Raw genomic sequence first — 27,182 nt, 5'->3', positions numbered from 1 at the left:
CATACCCCACACAGACACAGCATACAGCCAGGGGATTTGAGAAATCATATAGGGTGCAGACTCACAAATGAATGCAATCCATCACATGCAGGTATACACAATTCAGTCATCTCAGCTGACTAAACAAAAACAAAGGCAACACACAGACACAAACACATGTAAACATATGTGTGAGCACATCACCCCACAGGGACATTCAAGCTATGTACAGTCGACGAAAGGCAGGTAACAGAGACACATGCTCACACACATGGGAAGCACACAGACACATACAATAGATCCATAGCATAACACATACAAAATCACACAGCATGGGGATAGCACGCCATGTACAGACAACACACAGCTTGTACTCAACACATGACAGATGCCTCAAGAGGCGTATCATAGATAAATAGCACAGGCACACAGATGCGTAAACACAACACCTTCTCACAGGCATACTGTAAAGACATGCGTACCATGTGTCATGGATCTACCCAGCACAAACAGACACACAGACACATTAGATGGCATCCATTCACATAGCACACATCATACACCAAACACTCGCGTTCACCGTATGGACTTAAGTCCACCTGGATCAAAAGCACTTGTAAGTCAGGAAATGTTTCTATAAGAGAAAAGAGGGAGAGGCCATAAATGGGGAAACAGAAGAGAAAGGATTGTGAAAGCTGGAAAAAGAGACAGAATAGAGGAAAAGCGAGAAGACCCAGGGAAGGAGAGCTGGAATCCAGGTTGAGGGCTAAGCTTGGTCTCTTTCCCTCTCTGCCTTTGATAGCAAAGAGCAAGCTGGTTTCAGGTGGCACCCTTGGGGAAACAACATAGACTTGGTGGCTACGACAGGGGCTGATGGTGCCCCAGGGAAAGCAAGCCACCAGCCTGGGGCCAGGGGTTGGGCCTCAGTCTCATCTGGGGCAGTGGCATCGAATCATCTCTCTGAGTCCTTGTAGCTTCCATTTCATCTCCAGGGAGATCAGCTCCAATCTTCTTCATCTCATTTAATCCTGACCTGTGAGTGTCTTAGTGTTCACATCTGACTTTGTCCAGGCAGCAAATGTTGCAAAGAAACTATTACCAAAACTCTCAGGATATATCTCCTTCTTCCTTTTAAAAATATACCTTTTTAAAAAATAAAGGAAAGGAGAACACATGAGTGATCCTAACAGAGTTTGTCCTGCCAGAAAAGACAGGATAGGTCAGGATGGCACAGGATTCAGCAAAGGTTGCTTATTGTGTAAGTAAACAAATAACACTTACTTGGAATCATAGGATTTTCAGTGAAACAGATTGAGATCAGCAAACCTACTCAAGCGACCATCCTGGCCCAGATCTATGCAGAGTGCTGGGATATAGAAATAAAGACTCAAAGCCCACCTTTTAAAACCTACAGAACAATAGGTGATAGATATATAAAATTTAAAACTTATATAATAAGAGGTAAAGGGTTAAATAAATATATAAGATTTAGTTATTTTTATATTGATAAGGAAAGAAGGGGCCGAATGAACATTAATCGAAAACCTGCTACATGGACTGTGCCAGGCACTGCATATCAATCATCTCAGTTAAAGCTCATAAAACAACTTTGGAACGTAGAAATTATCCGCTCCATGCTTCAGATAAAGAAACCAAGGCTAGGAATGTGAAACCACCTCCTCAAGGCAGCAAAGTTAGGGAGCCCAAATTCTAACTGAGTAGTCTGCTTCAAAGCCCATTGCCTTTTCCACTCCGTGATAATAAGCATCTCCAATGGCTTTTCACATCTTGAGCAAGAGCCAACAGGAACAGGAGACAGACAGTCAAAGCAAAGAGACTCTGAATTAGATGGCACGACAGAATACATTAGACCCTCCAACCAGTCAGAGAAACCTTGGGCTATAAAGTTGCTGGTCATTTCCCCAGTGCCTTGCGTGCTCCAGTTTCTGGGTCTGGAAGGAGGACTCCACTTAGGTACCAACTTGCTGACTCCCAGAGTTCATGCTGAGGCCCTCTGTCCTCGTGTGGTTCAGCTCTCGACTCCATCATCATCATACAGCCTACCATGTAGCCAGGTGTCAGGGATCTCAGGCATCTTGAGTTTCCCTAGGTGTCTGTATGCAGAGAAAAGAAGAAAGGCAGCAAAACTTGTGGACCCAAATATGGATTGAAGCTGATGAGAACTAAATTTTCTTCTCCAGTTCACATGGTCTGGAGCACACATTTCTTTTCTGTATCACTGAGTGTCTGTTATGAATTTTCAGGTAAACAGCAGAGCTGAAGGAAGACTTGAGATTGTCTAGTTCTTTATCGGTAGGAAAGCTAAGCTCCAGTAACATGCCTTAATTTATTACTGCTGTGTTTTGATTGATAATCATAACAGCAGACATTTATGAAGGACTTAATATTGTACCAGAAACTACTTTTAAGCACTTTGCACATATTGCATCATCAGATGTTCACCATGCTTTTTAGGCCGGCACTATATTTGTCATTTTCACACACAAGCAAACCAAAGCTCTGAGACTTGCAGTGGCTTGCCATGGATTGCACAGGTAGCCAGTAACAACAACGGAATGCAAACCAGGCCCATCTGATTCTTAGTTCTCCCTCCTAACCACTTGGGTTTGTTGCTTCCTTGACTACTCAGGAAACATGGGAAGGGGCGTTAATCCTGATTTAGAAAGAAGATTACTCAGGTGCAGAGAAGAAGAGTGTCTTGCTCACGCTCCAGATGTCTGAACGTCTCATCTCTTTCCCTACCTGCTGTTCCCTCAACTAACCTTGACCTTATCATCTTTCTTTCAGGGTTGGTTTTAAAAAAAAATAGTGTCAGAGTCAAAAAAGGCCTCACCTTGCCTAAAGGATATTTTTGTAGTACTAGAAAGTGGCACTCCCCTGTCCTGAGCTTCTTTCCTCTTTAACAGGTCACCCAATTGTTGCCTTCCGGTTGGCTCCTTTGGGAGGGGGACCCTCTATCCCTTGGCCCCTTAAGTCTTGACAGGTTCAGTTTGGTCCCTTGGTTCTGTTCCATCAAGGCAGTATTATCTTTCCTCAATTCAATCCTGAACTGAATATTTGTCCCTGGGCCTCAGAGAGGCACCAGACCTAGGTTGGTGAAATAACTGGCTTGGAGTGTCCCAGCAAAGACTCTATGTATAGAAAATGGAGGTCTGGCTGATAAGGGTGGGGGCTGTAGTGTTCAAATGTTGTTTATACCAGTAGGATGGGTCTCTCATTCAGCAAGATTTATCTGGCATTATGCAGCTCTGTCTGCTGAGATTTGGCTACATATTCAGGTTCTCAAGATGGAAAGGTTCATGGCTGCCTTTGTTCTCAAATATATTGAATTTTCTCCCTCGCTTTTCTTGGTCTTTTATCTACTTAACATCTCCTAAAAATATAAAAATTAAAATTAAATTTTTTTTAAATATCCAAAATGATGTCTATGTGATGAGCTCACTGTAGGCTAGTCCACTGGTACAGTATTGAACTGAAATGCCAAGCATCCTTGTCCCAATAGGGAGGTCACCTTAGGTCTTCTATCTGCTAAATGGATCTCAGAATCATTTCTTAATTTTTTTGGTTTTACATTATACATTTCCTAATCTCTTTACTAGTGAGAAGGAGAAATGAAAGAGTGTAACCCACATTTGGGGGCTTCATCTGAATTATTAATGACATCTAGAACAGAATACTTAGGCCTTTGCCAAGAGACTAAGTACCTGAATTACAGTTTCAGCTCCACCATTTGTTAGCTGTTTAACCACATCTTTACAGTGAGGTGATAATAATATTCATGTATACAGTAGAGGCTCAGTGAATGTTAGCTACTATTTTTGCCACTTGTTTCATTATGGTTATTATTAAAGGCACAGTCTCTCTGAGACTTGGTTTTCATATCTGGGATGTGGGGATCATAATCCTTACCATGACATTTGGGAGAGGGGCGTAAAATGAGAAAGTACCTAGTACAGAGCCTGGCAAGCTGTAAAGTTTCAATAACTAGCAGTTATTTGATAACTAGCAGTATGATATATCCTGCCTTCTGCCTGCCAACCCTCCTTCCTTTGTCTTCTTTGTCAAATAGTTCCCTTACCACTTTTCATTGAGAATTTATGTCTCTTATTTAAACCACCTCTTACTGGTCTTGCTATCTTCTGCTTTCACTCCTTCAATCCATCTTCCATGCTATGGCCAGAAGGGTCCTTTAAGGCCATTTTGATGTCACAAGCCTCCTGTGACTATTCCCCATCTGGCAGAGCGTACCTTTTTAGAGACATGAGAGCCCCTATCCATCCCCTGGAACCAGGGAGAAGCCACATGGCCACAAGGTTTCCAGCCCAGTGATTGGACAGAGACTTCCCAGTATAGGCTGTCAGCACCCCTCCCTGCCAGCTGAGAAGAGCACTCAGTGAGGAAGAACTGGGTGCCACCCACAGAGACAGAAGCTGAGGCTTGCAGCCTCACAGAGATATACTACAGCCAGCTTGTCTGGCTCCTGAGGACAACTGCATACATATCTTCCCAAGTCCACATTCAGTGAAGTCACAGTGGTAGTGTGAAATTGGCCAGCGTGGAAGTATTTATATGTTGGAAATCAGCCAGTGCTACAAATCAGCACTTTTCCCGTCTTCCCACAGAAAGCCAAGTTGTTAAGCATTTACCAGCACTCAACTGAACCTGGGTCGTATCAATTGTTCACAAGTCACGTGACCTCTCTGAGGCTTGTTTCTTTCATATATACGTTGAGGATAGTGTGTTAGCTTGGATTCTCCGAGAAGCAGATGCTAAGATGGCGTAAAATGTCAAAGGATTGTATTAGGGGAAAGGCCTATGTGAGAGAAGATGGGAGTTTGCTGTGAAGGGTGGGTGGTAGCCACCAGGTCGGGGTGGGTCTGAACCTGAGTGAGGGAAAGCATCCCAGGCTCCTGCACAGTCTTAGGGAGTCCTCGAGACAGTCTACCATCTGAGGAAGATTCCTGTATCTTCTAGAATAGGCTTGCCTCTTTACCCCTGCCATGCCCAGTTGTTGGCTAGGAGCAGCCTGTAGGAAGTGTGGCCTCAGTGCAAATGCAGGGTTAAAATTCAGAGTACTCAGCTAGGACTCTTGATTAATTAAGCCCCCTGTCATTGGATTTCTTCATGGTGAATCACTGTGGCTGCTGCAGATCAAATCTGCAGGACCTGTTGATCCAGATCGTGACATATACCTTTAGAAATATTTCCTGAGCATGTAACCTATGCCAAACAATGTTCTGGGGATAGAGAAGTTTTCAGTAATACGGTTCTGGACCTTATGGATCCCATACAGGGGAGATTAACGAGTAAACAGATACATTCAGGATAATGTGAAAAGTAAGGGGGTGATGGCTAGGGAAGCTGTCAGTAATTATATATATATATATATGTGTGTGTGTGTGTGTGTGTTTGTGTGTATATATGTATATATATAAAAGAAGGTAGACAAGTGAAGACTATTACAGACTTTCCATCAAATGCGTATTTTAGAATGATCACTGGCTGCAGTTTGTAGGATGGACTAGAGAGCTAGGCAGCAGGCAGGAAACCAGGTCAGGCAGCTTGGTCCATGTGGCAGGGAGGAGGCAGAGACAGTACATGCAGAGAAGGAAAGTCAGTGACCAGGCATGTAAGAGACAGAGCTACATACACAGAAGGCTCCTGGATGTGGAAGATGATGAATGAAGAGTCTAAAACAGTATCCAAATATACAGCTTGTGTTATATGTACTTGTAACTGAAGGCCTCTCGCTAGATCTTCTATACCATAGTTTTCTAAATTCAGGTCATAACCCATTAGTAGGTTGTGAAGTCAACTTACTGGATTGGAGCCAACATTAAAAAAAAAAAGAAAATAGGATGTAGGCTGGGTATCATGGCTCATGCCTGTAATCCCAGCCCTTTGGAAGGCTAAGGCAGGCAGATTGCTTGAGTCTAGGAGTTCAAAACCAGCCTGGATGACATGGCGAGACCCTGTCTCTGCTAAAAATACAAAAATTAGCCAGGTGTGGTGGTGGGCACCTGTAATCTCAGCACTTTGGGAAGCTGAGGTGGGCAGGAGTTTGAGCCGGTAGTGGACTATGATTGTGCCACTGCCCTCTAGCCTGGGCAACAGAGTGAGACCTTGTCTAAAAAAAAAAAAAAAAAAAAAAAAAAAAAGGCTGGGCATGGTGGTGTGCGCCCATGGTCCCAGTTACTTAGGAAGCTAAGGCTGAGGTGGGAAGATCACTTGAGCCCATGTTGAGGGGTGGGAATGGGTGGGCAGGTGGAGGGAAGGATGTGACTGGAGGTTGCAGTGAGCTGGTATCATACCACTGCACTCCAGCCTGGGTGATGAAGTGAGACTCTGTCTCAAAAAAAACAAAATATATATATATATGTTTGTTTGTGTGTGTGTGTGTGTGTGTGTGTGTGTGTGTGTGTGTGTGTAGCAAGGGTAAGGATTTTTTCATAAAGTTTGAATTTCAGTTATATATACTTACATGAATATACTAGGTTTGGATGGGAAATATATGAATCACAGTCAAAAAATTATAGACTAAAATCTTGTAGGGCAGTGTTGTGTTTTACACTTCTCCAACTCAGGGAATTATGAAGTTGGAGTAGGGCTTTGGTTCTAGCTGGCTTAGGTTTGTGCTCCAAGTCTACCTTCTTCAATTGGACAACAATGCTTAGAGAGGTTGATTTCTCCAAGATCAGATAACTCTCATAATATCGCTTACAATACCTGATTTGATTAAGAAACTGAGTCTGTGTATGAATTTATGAATGAATACAGATTATAAATTAATATCATATAAATATTTGAGTAAATTAATTAATGAATAAATGAATCCATGAATGAATGAATAGATCTATATATGACTATATGAAAAAATAAATACATGAAGTAACAAAGGAAGGAAAGAAGAATGGGAGAGAGGAAGAAAACTCTCAAATCATTTTATAAACACTGGGAATCTGTAGACTACCAGTCAAGAAGTGAAGGATTTCTGAATGACCCTGGACAAGGGACAAAAGCCGGTTGGAATTAATCATGTGGCCAGCACAGAGATCAGTCAAACTTGATGCAAGTATCATTACTTGATCTGCAAGTAATGATGGCCTTGCAGTAGACTTTGTTACACACCTGTTTATTGAGTGAGCTATTAACTGTCCCAGCATGGGGGTAGCAAGGTGTCTGGCATGAGAGAGTGAATGACATGTTCAGGGTAGGGAGAGATGGGCTTTTTTTCCAGCTCTGGTCTGCTGAGTCATCCCCAGCCCCAAGGGCTACTATGCCATTATTTATCAATCCCATGACCAGGAGGCAATCAGTTTCATGCACTTTGGGCCACCTCAAAAAGCTACATGTTTTAGTTCAGGGGAGAAAGCATTAACATGGAAGAGCAAGACCCAAAGAGTCACCTGCAATCACTAAAAGTTAATCAGGGCTTTGTCATTTTAACTGTGTGAATCAAGTTTAGGTTTGACTCTACTTATTTGTTGTGTGGCACTGGGTTAGTCTCTTTACCTTTCTGATCTTCCACTTACTCAACTATAAAATAGACATAATATCCATCTTAAACTAGTTCTATAATCTGTGTGCTTTGCAACAGGTTTATGGTATATAAATGCTCGTCCTCTACCTCTCTTCTTTGTCCTTGAAATCTCCCATGCTTTTTATCTACTAAATTCACTTATTCAACAAATATCTATTGACTTCTTACTATGTACCAGGCACTGGTATCAGTAGTGAACCAAAGAGACAAAACTCCATGCCTTCATGGAACCAACATTCTAGAACATGAGGTTGCAGGTGCAATCCAGGCGTGCCATTCACTCAGCTGTAAAAGTTGATTCTAAAAGGAAAGGGAGACAGGAAAAGGAAAAAAATACAAAATAAACATTTTTTATTGTATTTTAGGTTTTGGGGTACATGTGAAGAACATGCAAGATTGTTGCATAGGTATACACGTGGCAGTGTGATTTGCTGCCTTCCTCCCCTTCACCTATATCTGGCATTTCTCCCCATGCTATCCCCCCCAACTCCCTACCCACCGCTGTCCCTCCCCTATTTCCCCCCAACAGACCCCAGTGTGTAGTTTATCAGATGTTGATAATTGATACAGAAAAAAAGAAAAGCAGAAAAAACAAAAAAGACAACTATGCTAGGTGAGGGCCTAGTCTAGTTTTAAATAAGGAAGTCAGAAAAGAACAACGTTGGAGCAAAGATCAGAAGGAGATGAGAGACCTGAATGAAGAGTGTCACAGGCAGAAGAAAGAGGAAGTGCAAAGACCTGGAGATGGGATCGTGCCTGATGTGTTTGAGGATGGCAAGGAGACCATTGTTCATGTGATTCTCTCTATTGCAAAATCTTTCCTTGCTGTTCTGTTGGGAGAATTCTTAACTAATCTTCAGACCCCAGTTCCTTCTCTTTTGTCATACTGGATAGAAAAATTACTCTGTGATTGTCTGCTTACATCTGTTCTGCAGAATGCAAGTTCCATGAGGTCAAGGCTTAGGCCTTTCTTCATCATCTCTGTAACTTAAAGACCAAGCATACTTTCTGGCTCAGAGTAGGCACTGAATGACTATTTATTAAATTAACACATGAGCTTTCTGAACCTTCTCTCTGTCTTCTGCTTAATCAGTGCCTCTTCATCCTTGAGTTTTCAAAGTCATGCATAACCTTTGCTTTCTCCAAGAAGCATTCTTTTTTTTTTTTTTTTTTTGAGGCAGAGTCTCACTCTGTCGCCCAAGCTGACATGCAATGGATGGCATGATCTTGGCTCATTGAAACCTCCGTCTCCCAGGTTCAAGCAATTTTTCTGCTTTAGCCTCCTGAGTAACTGGCATTACAGGCACCGCACTAACTTTTTTATTTTTCTTCTTAGTAGAGATGGAGTTTCACTGTGTTGACCAGACTGGTCTCGAACTCCTGACCTCAGGTAATCCACCCACCTAGGCCTCCCAAAGTGCTGGGATTACAGACATGCGCCACTGTGCTTAGCCCAAGAAGCATGCTTTAACTTGTCAACGTTATGCTCATCTGTCCTTGACATGATCCCCAAAGTTGACACAGGAGAACATTAGTCCAGTGGAATGCTAATATGTGAGCCGTAGAATATAAAAACAATTCTGGAACCTGTTACTTTGAAAAAATGTTGGTTAGTCAAATGTAAACAGGTTTCTTTATTCAATGACTTTTCAGAAACTTTAGTATGTCAGAGGGCTTGCGAATTTCAAAGAGAGGGGATTGTTAAGGAAAGTTTCCTAAATGCGCTTGACTATGATGCTTTTTCTAAAAGAACAATTTTTAGGAACCCACTTTGGGAAATAGGGACTGAAAATTTGTTGGGATTCTCCCATCTTCTGGACTGTTCTTTGGTTTAACCTCAGCCAACCTCTGTCACTCTAGTTTCATGGCCCAAGGCAGCCACCCTGGTTTTGATTTCCACCTCCTGCTTGCCTGTTGAGAAAAGGGCTGCTCAGGAAGAATAAATACCTCACACTTTAAATTTTTTCTGGCCAGTAGGGAACTCCTAAAAGAATATGAAGAATGACAATTGTGAGAATTGGGAGGAAGTCAAGGGAATGAAAAGGGGAAACCTATGTCCCAGGTCAATGGAGGACGAGGGCATGGCTTTTTCCTTCTTGCCTTCCATAGCTACCTTCTCAAGTAGTCTCAACAATAAAAGTTTGGCAGGTCAGTTCATGCTGTAACAATTAAATTTGTTGTGGTATGTAATGGATGCAGCTTGATACCCATAAGGATGGGATCTTTATCTTTGCTCCCTGGGGCTGTGGGAGAGGCCAACAGGACCCTTCAGATTTTGACAAGGAGACTCTTGTTTTCCCCATCTCATTTTATATGTGCCTTTCTCAAAGTAATTCTCTGTTTTTGTTTTTTCTCTTTGGTGGTCTACTTTGTCTTCTTTGTGTAAATCTGCATACTTCCTTCGTGTTTTGGAATAACTTTTCTCAACCTGGAACCTGATGATCCAGCTAAACCTTAGGAAGTGGAAGATGGTAACTGGTGTCGTGGAGAGATGAGAAGAAAAATATAACTGATTTTACCTCAATACATTTTGTTTTACTTCAATTTCATTTAAATTAATAAATATTTCTTGAACTTCTACCAAGGGCCCTTTTCAGTCAAGGCATTGAGGAAGCTAAGATGATTAAGTTCTAGCCATTGTTCACAAGAACTTTCTGGCATAGCAGGGGAGACAGACATGAGAAGATGACCACATGCATCATGATGCACACTAGATTGGAGGATATCAGGCAGGAGGGAACCTGTGTGCGAGTGTTTGGACGATTCTTGCTCATGGGATGAGTCTGAAGCAGGGACACTCTCTCTCTTAAAGCATTGGTTCTCAACATGTTAGTCCTCCAGCTTTGTTTTCCCTAGGCCCTCTCTCAGCTTCATTTTTACAAACTACCCAAAGTTCATCTAGATATCTCTATGTCTACTCCTTCCTAGCATAACAACATGTGCACATTTTTCTTTGTTCTTGTGGAAACTTTCCTGGCTGCTTTGCCAAATACCAGTTGTGATGTGTAGTTTAAATAACTTTCACTTTTTCTGAAAAGCTTTCTGACTATCTTCCCTCTCTGCCTCCCTTCCAGACCCAAATATTAATACTTAAATTCTGTGCACCTAACATAATGTTCATGCTTTCAACTATTCAAAAAATACCTATTGAATGCCTCCCAGGTCTCAGAGACATTTTGCTGAAGGATAAGGACACATATATCAAGAAGAAGATAAGGCATAGCTCTGATCACATGGCACTTGCAGTCTAGTAGGAGACAAACACATCAATTGAATTATAAAACTAATGAATGTGTAAGGGAGAACCGTCCAGAAGAGAGCTCACTTGTGCTAAAGACTTGAAGCTAGAAGGGCGCTGGAATGATGGACCTATAGACAAACTTGCTGAAGGTTATCATGAAGGAGGGTGAGAAAGAACAAGAAGAGAGGGGGAGAAAGGATAGAGAAGTCCAGATCCACTGGGTCTAATGTTAAGATTTTTGGATTTATTCTAAATATAATGGAAATCTGGGGACTGGCTGGCTTGATGCTCCATAAGGGGTAAGACTTATTTTATTGATCGCTGCCTTCTTATTTACCAGAAAAGTTTATGGAATGAGTGAAGGTTTATGGAATGAGTGAAGGAGCTAGTGAATTAGTGATGTGATGAGATTTCACTTTACAAATATCACTGGGCTGTTACGTGGAGAATGAATTGCAAGGAGGCAAGAGAGGGTGATGTATATAAGCCAAAGAAATGTGCAAGTCACATGTTAATTGCAGCCCATTTGGGACCTCACTGGCTGTGGCAGTATAGTACAATAGTTACAAGTAAGAGAATTAGAGCGAGACTAGCCTGGGTTCAAATCCCAGTTCTGCTACTTATTAAGCAGCAAGACCTTAAAAGCATTGCTTTGTACAATTTTTTCTTTGTCAGTAAAATAGAGACAATAATAGTAAGTACCTTTTAGAGTGTTGTGAAGAGTAAACTAAGAAGAAAGAGGAAGAAAAGAAGAAGAAAATTAATAGTTCAAGGAATAAGAAGGCAGCAGAATATTATAAAGGCCACAAATATGGGTTCTTAAGTCAAACTTCCCAGGTTCAAGTTCTGATTCTGTCACTTATTAGCTGTGTAACTTTGTACAAGTTCCTTAGGTTCCTTGAAGCTCAGCTTTCTCATGCAAAATAAGGAAATTAGTACTAAAGGTCCACAGTACTAAGTTATCCAAAGTCCTTGGTATTAGGTGTGTTCAGGATTCAGAATTTCTTTTTGGATTTTTAGAAAGGCACTGCAGTGCATATACCATATATTTTGTAACATTCTCATTGGATTTGCAGACACATCCTCATCATCATACTTCCTACTTCTGCAGCTAGATATGTACTAACACAAACACAGTAAGTGAGATTTAAGAAAAAAGACCATAGATCGTAATTTAATTCAGAGAAGAATTATCTTCCAAATAAGTTGTGAAAGAAACTGTGTACGTGCTCCAGCCTGTTTCTCAGCACCAGAAGCATAGGGCTCTGTATAGAGATGTATTCAGCATATGTTTGTTGAATTTCCTCTCCCTAGATGATTTTCTCATCCATCTGGTCTGATGAGATTTCCAAGGTCTCAGCTCTCTGAATTGGTTTGTGGGATGGAATAAGGTTAGGGCAAGGGATTTACAGCATAACAAATACCCAAAGTGGAGTATCCAAGGGTCTTGCTGACTGTAACATTTAACACATAGGGAAGAGGAGGGTAGATCTCTTCCAGTCCCACACGGCGTAGGCCTCACCAGGAGGCAAGCTCCTTTGTCATTGCCTGGCAAGGAAGCATTTAAGAGTTGGTTAAGAACTATTTCCCTACCCTTGAATGTAACCTGCACAAAGGCAACAATCTATTGCATGTTTTGTTAACTGGTATGTTCTAAGCACCAGCAAGAGTGACTGGCTCATAATAGACACTTAATAAATATTACATGAATTAGAAGGAGCATTTCTTAAATATCTACCATATGCTAGGCCATTTAGATAATTTCTTTGTTTATCACTTCATTCTTATGTAGAAGGTTATATTCTCATATTCTTTTTTTTTTTTTTAACTTCGAGATGGAGTTTCACTCTTGTCGCCCAGGCTGGAGTGCAATGGGCGATCTCTGCTCACTGCAACCTCCGCCTCCCAGGTGCAAACGATTCTCCTGCCTCAGCATCCCAAGTAGCTGGGACTATAGGCATACACCACCATGCCCGGCTAATTTTGTATTTTTTAGTCGAGATGGGTTTCTCCATGTTGGTCAGGCTGGTCTCGAACTCCCAACCTCAGGTGATCTGCCCACCTTGCCCTCCCCAGGTGCTGGGATTACAGGCATGAGCCACCGTGCCCAGACTCTCATGTCCTTTATACATCTGAGGAAACTGAGGCTCAGACAAACTCAAGCCCTGGCTCTTTCTTCTGTGTCTCACTGTATCAAGACAGGTGAACCTTGGGTCTGATTAGTACCAAAGATTGAGGCTGAGCTGAATGGTCTGAGAATACAGCCCTGTCAGAACCCTTGGCTTGACCAAAGCAAGCATCTCTGAGGAAACATGACTTTTCCAGATCTAAAATTCCTGGGCTGCTTGGGTCCACTTCTCTGAGCTGAACTTCCTGGGCCAAACCAATGCCAAGTCATTGGCCTGTGACTGTATAGTGTCATCCTGCTGAGAAGTGGCTCATCTCCTTCCATAAGCAGTCCTGCTCCACAGAGGAAAAGGGAACCCTGTTATGTAATTCTGGCTCACTCACTCACCGACTGCACTATCTTAAGCAAGTCACTTTTTTTCTTTTCCTCTTCAGTGCAGTTTAAAAAAAAGTAGTGACCATATTTGTCTTGCAGAGGTATAGAGAGAATCAGAGACAGAAAATATAAAGGGTCTAGAATAGTTTCTGTCATATTAGTAAGCCCTCCTAAGTACAAGCTGCTACTACTGCTGCTATTTGTATTGTTACCTTATCTGAAGGTCTCCAGCTGGTCTGCAACATCACAGCTGAATTTTAGGACTCAAGATGGGGTGGGGCTATATGCTGACATTAGTCTGAGAGTCCTGTGGGGACAAGGACTCTACCCTTCATCGCAGTCCCCACGATAAAGGACATGGTCCATAGTGGGATCATAGTACTCATTTGCTGGAAGAAAAAACTGATCAACAGGGTGGATATGGTAATTCTATTTCTATGCTTATAGCTCTGCAATGGGACTAGTGCAAAAAACAGAAATCCAAGAATGTATATTCAGTCACAGACTCTTAGAACATGGGCAGTGCTTGAAGCAAACGCAAGTTCAGAACTGTTGACAAACCAAAGAACTACATGAGAGATGTGTGTTTGCTTGCCTGCTATGAACTTGTATTTATTTGTACTATCACTGCCGCTTTCATCCTGAGGATTTAATTGCTCAAAGTCAAAAGATATTACATTCTTCATATACACTTAGGAAAAAGGCATGGAGAATACATGCCATAATGTCAAAAGAGTTATTTTGAAGATCCCCCAAATTATGGTACTTTCACTTCTGTACCAACCTGTGGTTCCTTTAAGGACAATTTCCAGGTAGCCACGTCTCCATCTAAATTGAGAGCAAGAAGGACACATAAAGAAAATCATGGCCATACATCCCTAGGCATTTAGGAAAGGTCATAAAAGGGAAGGGAAATATTATTTATAGGCTTCTATTACCTGCTATATATCATGCTGTGTGCTATAAATACTTTCATTTAATCCAAGAATACTGCAAAAATTAGACACTTTCATTTAATTCAAGAATACTGAGAAGTTAGGCATTTCTCTTCCCATTTTACAAAAAAGAGACTGAGCTATAGAAAAATTAAATAAGTTCTCCCAAATCACATATCTAGGAAATTGTAGTGATTTACTCTCAAAATTCTATACTTTTAACCACTATATCACTGAATTTAACAGTACTTAGTTAAACCCAGTAGTAGACATATTAACATATCTCTCCATCTACATTTTTCTTTATCTATGTATATTATGTGTACATATGTAATGTACACATATGTATGTGTATGCACATATATACTAATAATTTCAGCTTTCTAGGTATTTACAGAAAAACAAATGGGTAAAGTGGGTAGAAAATTACTTCAATATGTGGGTCTGGTCATAGATTTATATTTGCTGATGATCCGGAGTGATAGGGTTAAACTTAGGGACATTAGGGTCTCCACAGCTCTAGAAAGCTAGAGCTAGAAGGAATATTGGTCATTATTGAATTGAGTCATTGTCAACTTCCTTTCCCCTTCTCTCTCTCTCTTTTAACAGAACCATTTGTTCAAACACAATTTTAGAAAAGCCCAATGTATGAAACAAAATAAAAACAGATGGCTTAGAGATCTGGTTGAAGCTTCCTTTGCAGCAGCCTCTGGGGACTTTTATTTTATTTAATTATTTATGAAAAATGAAGTGGAGTCTGATCTCTGATTGCTGATCCAGGCTGGTCTCAAGCCATCCTCCCACCTCAGCCTCCCAAAGTGCTGGGATTACAGGGATGAGCTGCAATGTCCAGCCCTCTGGGCACTTTTAAAGAGCCCTAGGGCTTTAAAACCGTGGATGTGGGACCTCTCCTCCACCCCAAGTTTTGTCACAAGTGAGGAAACTGAAGGCAGAGAAGTGCAAAGAAAATTTTCCCAGTCTCCCAGAAACTTTTTACCAAGGGTGAGGTAAGACTTGAGCACTCAACTCAGAGTGCTTTACTCCAATTATTTATTCATATTTTTATCTTTCCTCCTGGAAGATGAAGTACTTGGAGGGCAGTGACAGTGTCTGAGCTATTCTCCACTCTATCCTCAGTACATAGCACAGAACCATGCACATGGTAGGTATTGAATAGAGGATTGGATGAATGAATGTGGATTATTTTTGCCCAGTCTGGTGCTACCATGCTGTGAGTTGATGATGCATCCAAATGATGGGTCAGTATACTCACTCACACATGTGCATCCCAGAGCTAGCAGTCCCTAAACTCAAGATGCTAATTATCATGAATAATTCTCTCCCTCTTTGTACTTCTGCACACCGAGGCCTCTCCTCAGTCCACAGCCAGCAGCTCTTGTCACTCAGCTGTCAGATGCAGGTGTGTGAGTGTGTGTGTGTGTGTGTGTGTGTGTCTGTCTGTGAGTGTGTGCGTGTGTGTGTGTGTGTGTGTGTGTGGTGTGTTTTAATTCAGCTGACCCCATTTATTGTTCAGTAAATGTTAAATCCATGGAAAAATCCATCTTCCTTTTCTTCCTCCTTCAGAAGTAGGATATCTTCCTTTATGTCAGTGACTTCAGAGCACTATCCAATAGCTTTCCCAGAGGTCACCTTCAGCCAGAGCTGAAGCTCTGATGGCCTGGGCTGGGGACAGTGTGGGGAGTTGGACTACACTAAGCAGAGAGAGGAAAGCCCATTCCTAGCCCACTTAAACCCATTCTCTGCAGTTTGGGGTTGTCCTGGTTTCACCCTCCTGCTCTGCTAAATTTCTAACTGGGGGTGGGGACAGAGCAGAAGCAAGGGCCTGCATCCGGGCCTCTAGCTCACTTTGGCTCAGAGATCTCAGCAGCATGAAAGTGGGCGGGCCTGTGCAGCTGGCCTTGCCTCTCTTCTTGGCCAGGGAGCAGAGAGGCACAGACTGGGGGAGCTCAAAGAACACATAGGGCTTCAGCCTCTTGCTGGGGTGGCCTCTGGGCAGTGTGGGCTGTTTTCTGTGACCTCTAAAGTTAAAGGACACTGTAGCCTTTTCAGAGCCTCTGTGGACCTGTTTTTCTCTCTTATTAGCACCAATTAAAGATAATTGTTGCTCATGAATATCTGGGTATCACTTTATACAAATTTGTTTTCCCAGAAACTATCCTGAAAACTGAAGTTCACTTGATCCCCATTAGAATGTTCTGGCCAGCAGTTTCAGGGTTTGGAGAGCACAGATAATCTCACAGTTTTCCTCCTCAAAGAACCCTGGAAAATCGACAAGCACAATGTTTCCTGCATCTCATCTGAGCATCACCTTCATAATTTTGCCATACCTGGGATATTATTAACTTAATGTGTTTTTCTTGAAACTGACTCATTAATTTCTTCTTTCTTTTTTTATTTTTGGTTAAAATCAATTATTTCAAAATGGAAATTTATATCACTACCCGTAAATGGAAAACCAGGATTACATGCCATAAATAGAAGATAACTCTAAAAATCAATACGATGAAAACAAAAGAATTGTATAAAATTCTGGATAATACTTTTGCCTCTGGAATGTTCTAAGCCAGAGCCTTGATCTCTCTCTTTTAGGCTGGTGAATGTTACAGAGGTGTCCAGGGCATATTAGCACTCAACCAAGCCACCTTTCATGACTTAATTTGAAGCACTATAAGAAAATTAGAAAGTGTGGGAAGTTTCCTTTGCATTAAATGATTTTATCCTTAGGTGTCTCACACTTTGGTAAATATCGTTAACACAATAGAATGATTTTTACCATGGAAGGGACACGCTTCTGATCATAGCAAACCTATGACAATGATGGAGCTAGACGCTTGACACCAGACCCAAAAGTGGGTCTCCCCTGCTTTCTTAACACACACCAAGTTGCCTCTTTGAAGGAAACAATTCACTTTCCATGTATGGGGTCTCCTAGGTAAGGATTTTGTTGAGAAAAATATTATACATGTTTCTTCATCGCAATTCTCTGCCTCTATGGTATCATTAAGAGAGATAATGCATTTTTAGCATTCTATCTACCACTGCATATGTTTCCATCACACATAAGAAGGACATGAAAGTTAAGTGAACTAAATAACTATTATAGTGATAAAGCAATTAGGTAATCCATGCTAAATTATAAAACTAAAAAGTAAATGAGTCATAGGCATGTTGAACTTTGACCATGGGCAGCTTGTTCATTCATTCATTCATTCATTCAATACTCATTAAGTAACTTACACCTTTAGATGCATCTACTCATAGCAATAGAAGACCCTTTAGAGGCTGATATCTTGTTTTTCCATGGCAATTTTCTAAAACTTCAACTTTTGCCTAAGGGTAGACAGCCAAAAGACAGATTCACCCCAAATTTGACTTTCCCAGATTTTCTAAGAGCAGTAACCTTTGTTGAGTACTGGCAATGTGGTTAGGTGTACTAGGTTGGTATGATGGTCCCTACCTACTGCATGGAGAAGTGGAGGACCAGCTGAAGTGATTTGTCCATTATGCCAGCCTAGGAAGGTAAAAGTTCGACTTGGGCTCAAGTCTTCCTGATCCCTAAGCAAGCACACTTTCAGCTGCATCTCAGAGCTGCATGCTTATAAACATTTTGAGCCGGGAACATTTTTCTCACATTTGTTTTCTGTTCCATTGCAAGCCTAACACTGTCCTGGTCAAATAGTTTCTGTGCAGAAAATATCTGTGGAGGATAACAGTGACATAGCAGAGGAAGGAAAGTTGAAGTTCAGAAGAGAAAAGTGAAGGAAAACAAGCACTAACCACTGGGCCAGTGCTCTCTGGATTTCCCTCCCTCCCCTAGAGCTCTTTAGAGGTGAATGCTATTAACATCTAAAGTTGTACCTTTTATTTATTTTTAATTTTGAAACTAAAATGAAGTGAGGTTGAGTGATTATCGACCATTCTTGTTTTAGAGTCAAAGGTAGACTTTCTGGCTTCTTCCCTGGCATGTCTGAAGATTCACAGATTCTTCCTCAAACCAGCAAGCCATTAAAAAAAGAAGAAGAAAGAGGAGGAAGGGGGAACTTGCTCTTTAGGAGGAGGTTTTGCCTGAGCCTGACTCAGACATCTTTTAAGATACCTAGCCAGGGCAAGCCTTCAACTCTCTGTCTTACCTGGCACCATCCTCTGATGCTGCCTGAACCTTCTCTGTAGTGAGTCTTTTCACCTTCAGTCCTGCTAGCCAACTTCGCTGCAGCCTTTCTCATTCTCTTCATGACACTAATAATTTCACTAATTTCCACTCTAAGCCGTAAAATCCCGAGAAAAGCCCTTGACTGCCCTGCAGAGGTTGTACATGCTCACTGACTGTGTCCATGCAACTTGGATCAGAGTGTCTGGTCCCAAACCCCATCCCTAGTGATGCCAAGTTTCAGGACACCAGGCCTTGGGATCTTTATTTTTCCTTTGACTCCTGAGTTGGGCTTGTCACTTCAGAACACATAGTGGAGTCGTCTAGCTGGTAGAGTACTGGGATGAGAGTCAGGATTAAGGGTTCAAATCCCAGTTCCACTGTGACTTGATACATGAGCTCTGATAAGTCTCCCTTTCTCTTCTTTCAAAATAATGAGATTGGACTAGATCAGCACTTGCAAAATGATGTTATTAGACTATAGGCATACTTTGAGGCACCCCAGGAATCACTAAAAGAAGCAAATTCTGGTGGATGGGAGCTTGAGCCTACTAAGTTCTTGCTACTAGCAGAATGCCTTACCTCCCTCTTGAGTTTTCTCATGAAATTTTATTAGAAATAAATGGTTCTATGTTTAAATAAAAGAGTGTGAAAAACACTTATCTCCCTTAACCCTGACACCAATTTTCCCAAAGAAAATAAATAAAATGAGCAAAACACATTATTTTCCCAATGATATGCTCATTCTATGTAACAGATCTGAGGCATGGGAAGGAAGTTAACTAAGAAAACACCTTACTCACCCTTCTGTGCTTTCACACATCCCAGGTAGAAGGAATTGTAGAGTATTTGGTGTTAGGAGGGTACTGTGTGCCAACTTTGGTCTCTGTGAGCTACTGGAAGAAGGAAGCAAAGTCTTCATGGATGCCTTTGCTTCCTCTGAAAATTATTGCAATGAAGTGTATGTATATGCATATATATATATATATATATATATATGTATATGTATATGTGGCATGCTACTTCAAAATCTGTTGGCCATATCATTATGGATGGAGCTACAAACTTGTTTAGATAGCATCTTCCTTTTATCTACCTCCCCCACAATTCTTTGCAGCTCTTCCTATTTCTTGAAAATCTGAGACTAGAAGGCCCTGCTCCCACACTCTCCAGCTTGATTTGTTTTCCTCTCGTACTGTCTTTTCTAGCCTCATTGAACTATAATGTTCTCAGGAGAAATAAGGACTAAACTAGAATAATGGCAGTGAGGATAAAGGTGCTGAGGGGTAGGTTCTATGGGACATGGGTGATGTGTGTTTGTGTCGTGGGGGGTGCTAGAGGAAAAGACAATGGGCAGAGTGGATACAGGCACAAATTGTTTAACAAAGACCGCTGACTGCGAATGTTGGGGTCAGTCCCCCAAGTGAAAAGTCTGGAGGAGAAGCAATTCCAGAGGGAAGGAAGTACAGTAACTGATAGAACCGAGTCCCAAGGAGCCAGGACGGGCAGGGGCTCTTTTTATAGAGGTTGAGGATTGCTGTTACTCTCTCAAACATCCCTCTCCTAGTCTAGGGGCCAGATGAAACAGGACAGGAGGAAATTATGGGTGATGACAGAATAAAGGAAAGGGATATGCACATTGATTTTCTCAGTGTTCTCAGTGAACAATAATTCTAAAGGAGGGGTAGACTGGCTGAGAAGAGAGGGATATGATTTAGATCAGGGAACAGGCTAAAGTGTTTTGCAACGTGTGATCCATTTATGTCAGAATCATCAGGGAGAGCATGTTGATTAATGCAAATGACTAGGTTGGCCCCAAAATGACTGAATCGGAATTTCTGGGGATTTTTATTTATTTTTTACACTCTCCCCAGGTGATTTTTATGTCTAGTAATATTTGAGATTCACCCTGGTTGAGAATCTCCCTGGGATGATGAAACAAACTGAGTGTTTTCACCAAGGGTCTCCCAGGCCCTCTGAATGCCCCTTCTCTCCTGGCTCCACATCCTGGCTTCCTGTGAAAGGCAGAACAGACAGGGTTTCCCTGAGTACACGCGGCTTCCTTTACGCCAACAGTCGGGTTGCATTGTGCCAAAAGGCTGACATCTATTCATAACAGGAGCCAAGACTGCTTCCTCTCCTAGCAGGCAGCAGAGCCTTACAGCAAGGCCTCTAAAGGACAGAAGAGTTTAAGCCCAAACCTTAGCTTGTCCCAACCACCCTGCATTAGGTTGGATCTTTCTGCATTTGTCAGGGACAGGAATTCCTGCCTGTCTCTCAGGGATATTAGGAGGAGAGAATACGTTCTTGAGTGTTAAAGTTGCTATAGATCTGTCAGCCTTCATTTTTTTTCACCAGTCAAAGAGCAGAACAACGTCCTTATATTGCAGCATTGTCAGGTGCATTCTTATTTTCTTTCCCTTCTCCTCTCCCAGTCTCCTCCTTGCCCACACTGTTTTCAGAGAGCAACCAAGCTTCAATTGAGTAATGTATGTTACATGTTCTAAAGACCACTCCAGGCCAGGCCCAGCACAGGATCCTATAGGCCATCCCATAGATGACTAATGACAACAGCAAAGTAACTGTTTTCTAAAGCTGGCACTATGTTCCCGGTTCTCCTGTATTATTTCTACAAAGGCTAACAACTACAGTAAGGGGTAAAATGCACATGTTTGTATTGCAGATGAAGATATTGTGGTTTGAAGCAGACAGATAGCAGGTGGTGGACGCTAGATGGAAGCCCAGATCAGTCACAGTCCACAGTTTACACCCAGAGACATTGTATAGATATAAATCTGGTCACAAAGAACTTCGAATTTTGTGGTCTGAGGCAAAAGACTCAGAGTGCTAAGTATTACAGGGGACAGACTGAACACTGGATGTGGAGTTATAGAAGAAGAAGAGAATGATTCTGACTATAGTGATCAGAGAAAGACATTTGGAAGGATGGAATTAATGCAAGGACATTTCTTGTGGGATATTTGTGAGTTTGTGGGATTTGAAAGATGCCTGTGGGTTCCATTGCATAGGAGAGTGAGTGCATCATAAGCAAAGGTGAGGAGAAGGAAACGTTTGTCTTAAAGTTGGTGCAAAAATAATTGCGGTTTTTGCCATTACTTTTAATAAATTGCCTTATAGGTAGTGTAGAAAGCATGGAGGGAACCACAAGTAGAGAGATATTACAGGACCAGACTTGGAAGGCCTCAGACGCCATGCAAGGCAGGGTCTCTGTGGGGAAGGGCACTCCAGTAGAAGTGGGCATCAAACAAAGGTCTGGAGGCAGGAAAGGGCAAGCTGCTTCGGGAGTTACCTCACTGCTCAGTATGGCAGGAATACAGGGTCTCCTGCCCCATTTGTTCCTATGCCTAACCAGAGTCCTTTCATAAAGGTTGCGGGGCCCTCTGGGCTTAGATCACCTTGCAAAAGAGCATCTTTCCTGCCTGCTGCCTGGATTGAGCAAGAGGCTGGAAACAGGGTGAGGAAGTAGCAGCTGTGAGTCAGACCGCCCCCACGCAGACTCCAGCCCCAGGCCTGGGGCCCCAGCTGGGATCAGAGCTCTTGCCTGGGTTGCAATTGCCGAATACGAACTGTACAGCCAAGTGTGGCTCAGAGCTGCCCTGACTCACAGGGTACTATCTGAGTTGCTCGTGCCCCAGTTGTGGCTTTTATTTCTTTTTCTCCCTCTACATCTTACCTCTTTCTCTTCCCTGACCTCCCATTCCTTTCTTTTACTTCCTTCTGTTTTTTTTGTTTGTTTGTTTGTTTGTTTTTTCATTTTTTATTTGCCCCTACCTGGCCTTTCCTTCTTTCTTTTCAGCCTCTTCCTCTTCCTGCTCTGATCTTTTTATTATCGACATTTTTGTAGTTTGTGATGTGATTCAGGTGACCCAGGTTCTAGACCAGGACACCAGCAACTCATTATGTGTTTTTAAACTCATCCCTTAATTTGGGGCCCCAATTTTTCCACCTGTCCAATGAGACAACTTAATTAGATGATACTTTAAAGACAAAGACTGATCAGATTTTCTCCTTTTAGAAGTCTCTGCTTCTTATTCCTGCATCTGTTTCATAGAATCCTTTAATGTGAGAGCTCACAGGGATCTCAGCCTTGTTTTAAGGTCATAGATATCGACCCTGGTTGCCTACAAGAATCACCTATTCAGCTTCTAGAAAGTACCTCCACCCAGACCTCTATACCAAGCCAATTCAATGGTACTTTATGGGGATGGGGCCCAGGCATTCATTTTTAAAACCTCCCCCAGTCATTCTCCTGCACACCCAGGCTGAGGAATTACTCTCACAGAAGCAGCTGCCCTTTGGTAAAGGTAGAGAGACAGAGGCACCGAGGCCTGAAGTAGGGCAGGGTCATGTCCAGAGTCACGCTGTGAGTCAGTGCGGACAGAACCAGAACCAAGCCTCCTGCCATCTCTGTCCCCTTGGCCTCGACTTTGAATCACCTTAAGCAAATGCCACAGCCTTTGGTGGAGCCAGGCAAGAGAGCCGCCTCCTGACTGCCAGAGCCTGGCTTAGAGGCAAGGCCCAGACACAGCCCCATTAAGCTAAGCAGTGCCTTACGGGAATCGCTCCTGGCTCTGGCTTGGAAAACAAACAGAGTGCTTTGGTTTTCTTTGGCTCTACCCTGGGGTGGGGGAGCTAAGAGGAGAGCACCTGAGGACGCACGTTTGCTGCTCTTCTCCTAGGCAAAATGGGGCTGCCAGAGGCAAGGAGTGGAGACAGGTGGGCAGAGTGTGTGGGGGTGAGTCGTGGGAGTGTATGCCTCCCGCAGCTGCTGCCTCAGACAGCCTGCCTGAGAAATCGCCCCACACAGAGGCTGATGCCTGGAGGAGAGCCTGGAGGAGAGGGAATGGGATACAGAGCCTCAGCTTGGGGGGCAGCTCAGGTAAACCCTGGACCTATGACCTGCCTGCAAACAGAGCCTCTCAGGTGTTTGTGAACTCCAGGCCGTCCCCTCAGACACTGGTTATAGTGGAAAGAGACCTTGGTTGGGATCTTAGTTGTAGCTGCTGTTTATTGAGAGATCCCTACCTACCAGACACTGGGATAAGTTCTTGAACTTTATGTATAACTGATATGGGTTGTTCACAACTCTCTGGGGTAGAAATGATTGGTTTGCCAGCTTCACAGATGAGGAAACAGGATTGGAAAGATGAAGTCCACCACTCCACATACATAGCCCTGAAGGCACAGAGGAGATCAGAATCAAACTCAATTCAGCCTGATTCCAAAGTTCAGCCTCTTAGCCATTACACAACACTGTTTTTGTATGAATCAGCAGACCTGGGTTTGACTCTCCACTCCTTTTATGTCAGGCCATATGACTTTAGACAGTTTAATTGATCTCTCTGGACCCCAGTTTCCTTCTCTGTAAATTGATGCTTGTTCTGTCAATTTCATATGACTAGTGTGGGCATCAAATAGAAGTTGGACATGAAACAGGTCAGTAAACAACAGAGGGATATACAAATATAAGAGATTATTGCTGTTATCACCAAACACAGCTGTATCCACACGTGGGGAACCACCATCCCATATACACTTGTCCACCCTTGTGACCTTGGTCTTCCCTGGAAACCTCTTTGGTTCTCAAGGACTCAGGTGGAGGAGTGGAAGGGAGGGAGGAAAAATAAGAACCCATTTATAAAACACTTCACATCTCCCAGATGAAAGCTGCTAGATAAATATCACAGCACCACATAAATAAAACATAAATGAAATAATATTATTCCTACCCCCTCCAGCCAGCATGCCTACAGACACTCTCACAGAAGCTGAGGGCAGCTGGGTAAAGTACAAAGAGGAGTCAGTGACAAGAGTTCAATGCCTGCTCCCTCAATGTATTGGTTGCATGACCTCAGAGATGGTTACTTGGGCTCTCTCAGTCTCTGTTTCCTCATCAGAGAGTTGGAAAATTAATAAAAAGTCTATTACCTGGTTGCTGTAACCATTAACCAAGCTCCCTCCTGTCCATATCTCTGGATAGGACTCATCACCCTAGATGCTATTTGCCTGTATATATATATATATATATATATATATATATATATATATATATATATTTTTTTTTTTTTGAGACAGAGTTTCGCTCTTGTTACCCAGGCTGGAGTGCAGTGGCGCGATCTTGGCTCACTGCAACCTCCATTCAAGTGATTCTCCTGCCTCAGCCTCCCGAGTAGCTGCCTGTTTATATATTTTATAATGATTTCCCCATTCTCTAATAATGTTCCAAGAGGCAATAGCTGTATTGCATTTTGATATGATGGTACAGGTTTGTGCTCCATATATGCCAAGTCCCTTTCTTCTGCAGTTTTTCCAATGTCACTCCATCTTCATACCCCTCCAGAATTCAGACCCATGCCTATCTCCTAACTCAATATATTACATAACTGAAACAGAAAGGGTAGAACTCATAACTCCTGACTCACTAAGGTGTTCAGGCTCTGCTACTTATCAGTCATTCGACATTGGGCGAGTCAGCTTATACCTCTGAGACTCAGTTTCTCCATTTCCGAAATGGGGATGATGTCCCTCCTACCCTATGATCCTGGCAGTTTAAGTACTTTGAAAACCATAAGGAATGTCATCTGTAGCGGAAACTCATTATATACCAAACTAGTATGTAGCTCTGAACACCCAACCTCTGCAGTCCTTTTGCACTGTCATCTAAGACTCAGTATCTTCAGTTTTTACCTTTGGATCAGAAGACTCAGGTTGTCCCCACCATCCTTGCTCTTTCCGAATCACTCTCATCTTTGTCTCCTCCCTGTCTTCTCCTATAACTGCAGTCAGGGAAGCTGCAACACTGTTCACTGGAAGTCAGGAGACCAGAAATGAAATCTGGGCCTTGAGTCTGATATCCTTCTCTGGAACTCAACTTCCTTTAGTGTAAAACGAAGAGTCCATATGACAATAATCATCCATTCTCACATTGTTAGCACTTTTTTCCTTCATAATTTCACAGGGACTCAGAGAAGTGCAAGTGACTTTCCCAAGGCCACTGGCCAACAGAGATCTATTTGGATGCTAGAATTGCGTTTCATTTCTTCATCCTCAGTGGCTAGCTCAGTGCCTCCCTTGTACCCTATATTCAGAAAATATTTGTTGAATGCATTTTGACACTGACAAAATGTGAATTTTCTTAATTTGTTTTCTGCTAAATGTTGGTAATTAATACATTGGATTTTAAGAAAGATTTGATTTGTTCATAAAACTTCTTAAACTATTGCTTTCAAATAAGTTTTTCTGCAAGCTTAAGGAAACTGTGGTTAGACCTCAGGGCATGACAAGCTATAAAATGATGTTACTTAAGAGGGTATAAGACCCAATCTCATCGGTTTCTCTGTGGGATATATGTGTAAGGTTTCTTGGAAAGGTGGATTCTACTGCTTTAAAAATGTTTGAAAAATGACTGCTTTAAGGAAATGGAAAGGAATTGAGATATTCCCAAATGAAGCATTAAGTATAGAATGGTGGGTGCATGCGGAGACTCCAATCCATAGTTCATTTTCCAATTTTGAGAGCAACGCATTTTAGAACCAAGTGTAATTACAGAAAGCCACTGGCACCCAGCCCCACCTAGGGGCTGAAACTCCAGGCCCTCTCAAACTCTATTTTCTTGAGGCAAGCCAATGGCCCCAGGCAGGCGGCCCCCCATGCTACATCTGGCATCCCTGGCTCTACGTTGGCACATTTGGGTACTTGGATTTACTCTGCGCCAGCAGCTGCTGGGGGAGTCCAAGAACATCACCGGGAAGCTGGAAGGAACTGTCCCAAGTCTGCAGAAAAGCTGGGCCTGTCCATGTTTTCTAAGGCATACAGGGGAGCAGGTAGCTGGGCCAGGAGCAGGCCATTGGCACTCTCACCAAGGGTCTTCTGGCTCAGATTCCAAAATAAGATAGGCAGAATGTTTCTGCAGCTGGGAATATGGGGGAATCCCTATGAGGCCTTGTTATGCTTCATGACTTTTTATGTCCTTAAGACAGCCACAAAAATCTTCCCAGCTTCATCTGCTTTGTCTTCTTTCCCACCAACTTGGCTTCTGAAAAACTGCTGTTATGTTTGCTCCTGTGGTCTAGCGGCCTGGCCCCTAGCACCTAATCCAAAGTGTGACCTTTGGTGTCAAAAGTATGAGGTTTGCATGCCCTTAACTGTGTTCCAGTATAAACTTCTGATACCCTCAAAGAACCAATCCATCAAATAGCTCATGAGTAAAAATATGGAACTGTCAGAAATGTGACGGAACTGCTGAAAGCATGTGACATCTACGTAAATAGAAGAACCCAAGGCATCTTTTCCTCTTTTTCTAGCATGGGTAAACGTATCAAATAACCTCGAAAAATTAAAAAAAATTAAAAAGCAAAGGTGGAACATTTTAGGGAAAGACCTAGTGCTATCATGCCTGAGATACTTGTGTCCTTTGTGAATGGTGATTTTCAATGCAAAACATCTTTTTTTTGGTGAGATGGAGTGGGAGATGGGGACTACTGTCACAAGATGATGAGTCACTTAGTTAGACATGGAGGGTTTCTGGGTTGCTCCTATCTCCTCCCCCCAATATCTGGGGACACTCCATTTTTCATCCAGATACCTCATTTCTCCACAGACTGCATATTCCTTAGTATGACTGTCTCGGTGCAAATTTCAGGGCTGATTCATCATAGAATACTAGAATGTCAGCCACTAAGTGCCCTTGGAGAGTTTTGAGTATAACCCCTGAATTTGCAGAGAAGGTTGTTTTGGCAGTCCCTTCCCAAGTGTTTCTGCAGGGAATTTGGACA

The 27,182-nt window shown here is 42.4% G+C and overlaps 1 protein-coding gene and 1 long non-coding RNA gene across 6 annotated transcripts in view; one reads left to right on the top strand and one right to left on the bottom strand.

Annotated features, from left to right (window-relative positions):
* Positions 1–27,182, top strand: part of ASTN2 (astrotactin 2) — a 950,477-nt gene that overhangs the window by 820,720 nt on the left and 102,575 nt on the right. The window lies entirely within an intron of this gene.
* Positions 1,826–19,323, bottom strand: LOC119467707. Its single transcript, XR_005196300.1, has 4 exons — positions 19,191–19,323; positions 14,069–14,112; positions 7,716–7,840; positions 1,826–3,373 (listed from the first exon to the last, which is right to left on the bottom strand). It is a non-coding gene; the product is annotated as an uncharacterized LOC119467707 (long non-coding RNA).

Source organism: Cebus imitator, unplaced genomic scaffold, assembly GCF_001604975.1.
Source record: "Cebus imitator isolate Cc_AM_T3 unplaced genomic scaffold, Cebus_imitator-1.0 Scaffold320, whole genome shotgun sequence".
NCBI classification, from domain to species: domain Eukaryota; kingdom Metazoa; phylum Chordata; class Mammalia; order Primates; family Cebidae; genus Cebus; species Cebus imitator.
Note: the sequence above shows the minus strand (reverse complement) of the source record. Positions and strands in the feature narration are given on the sequence as shown.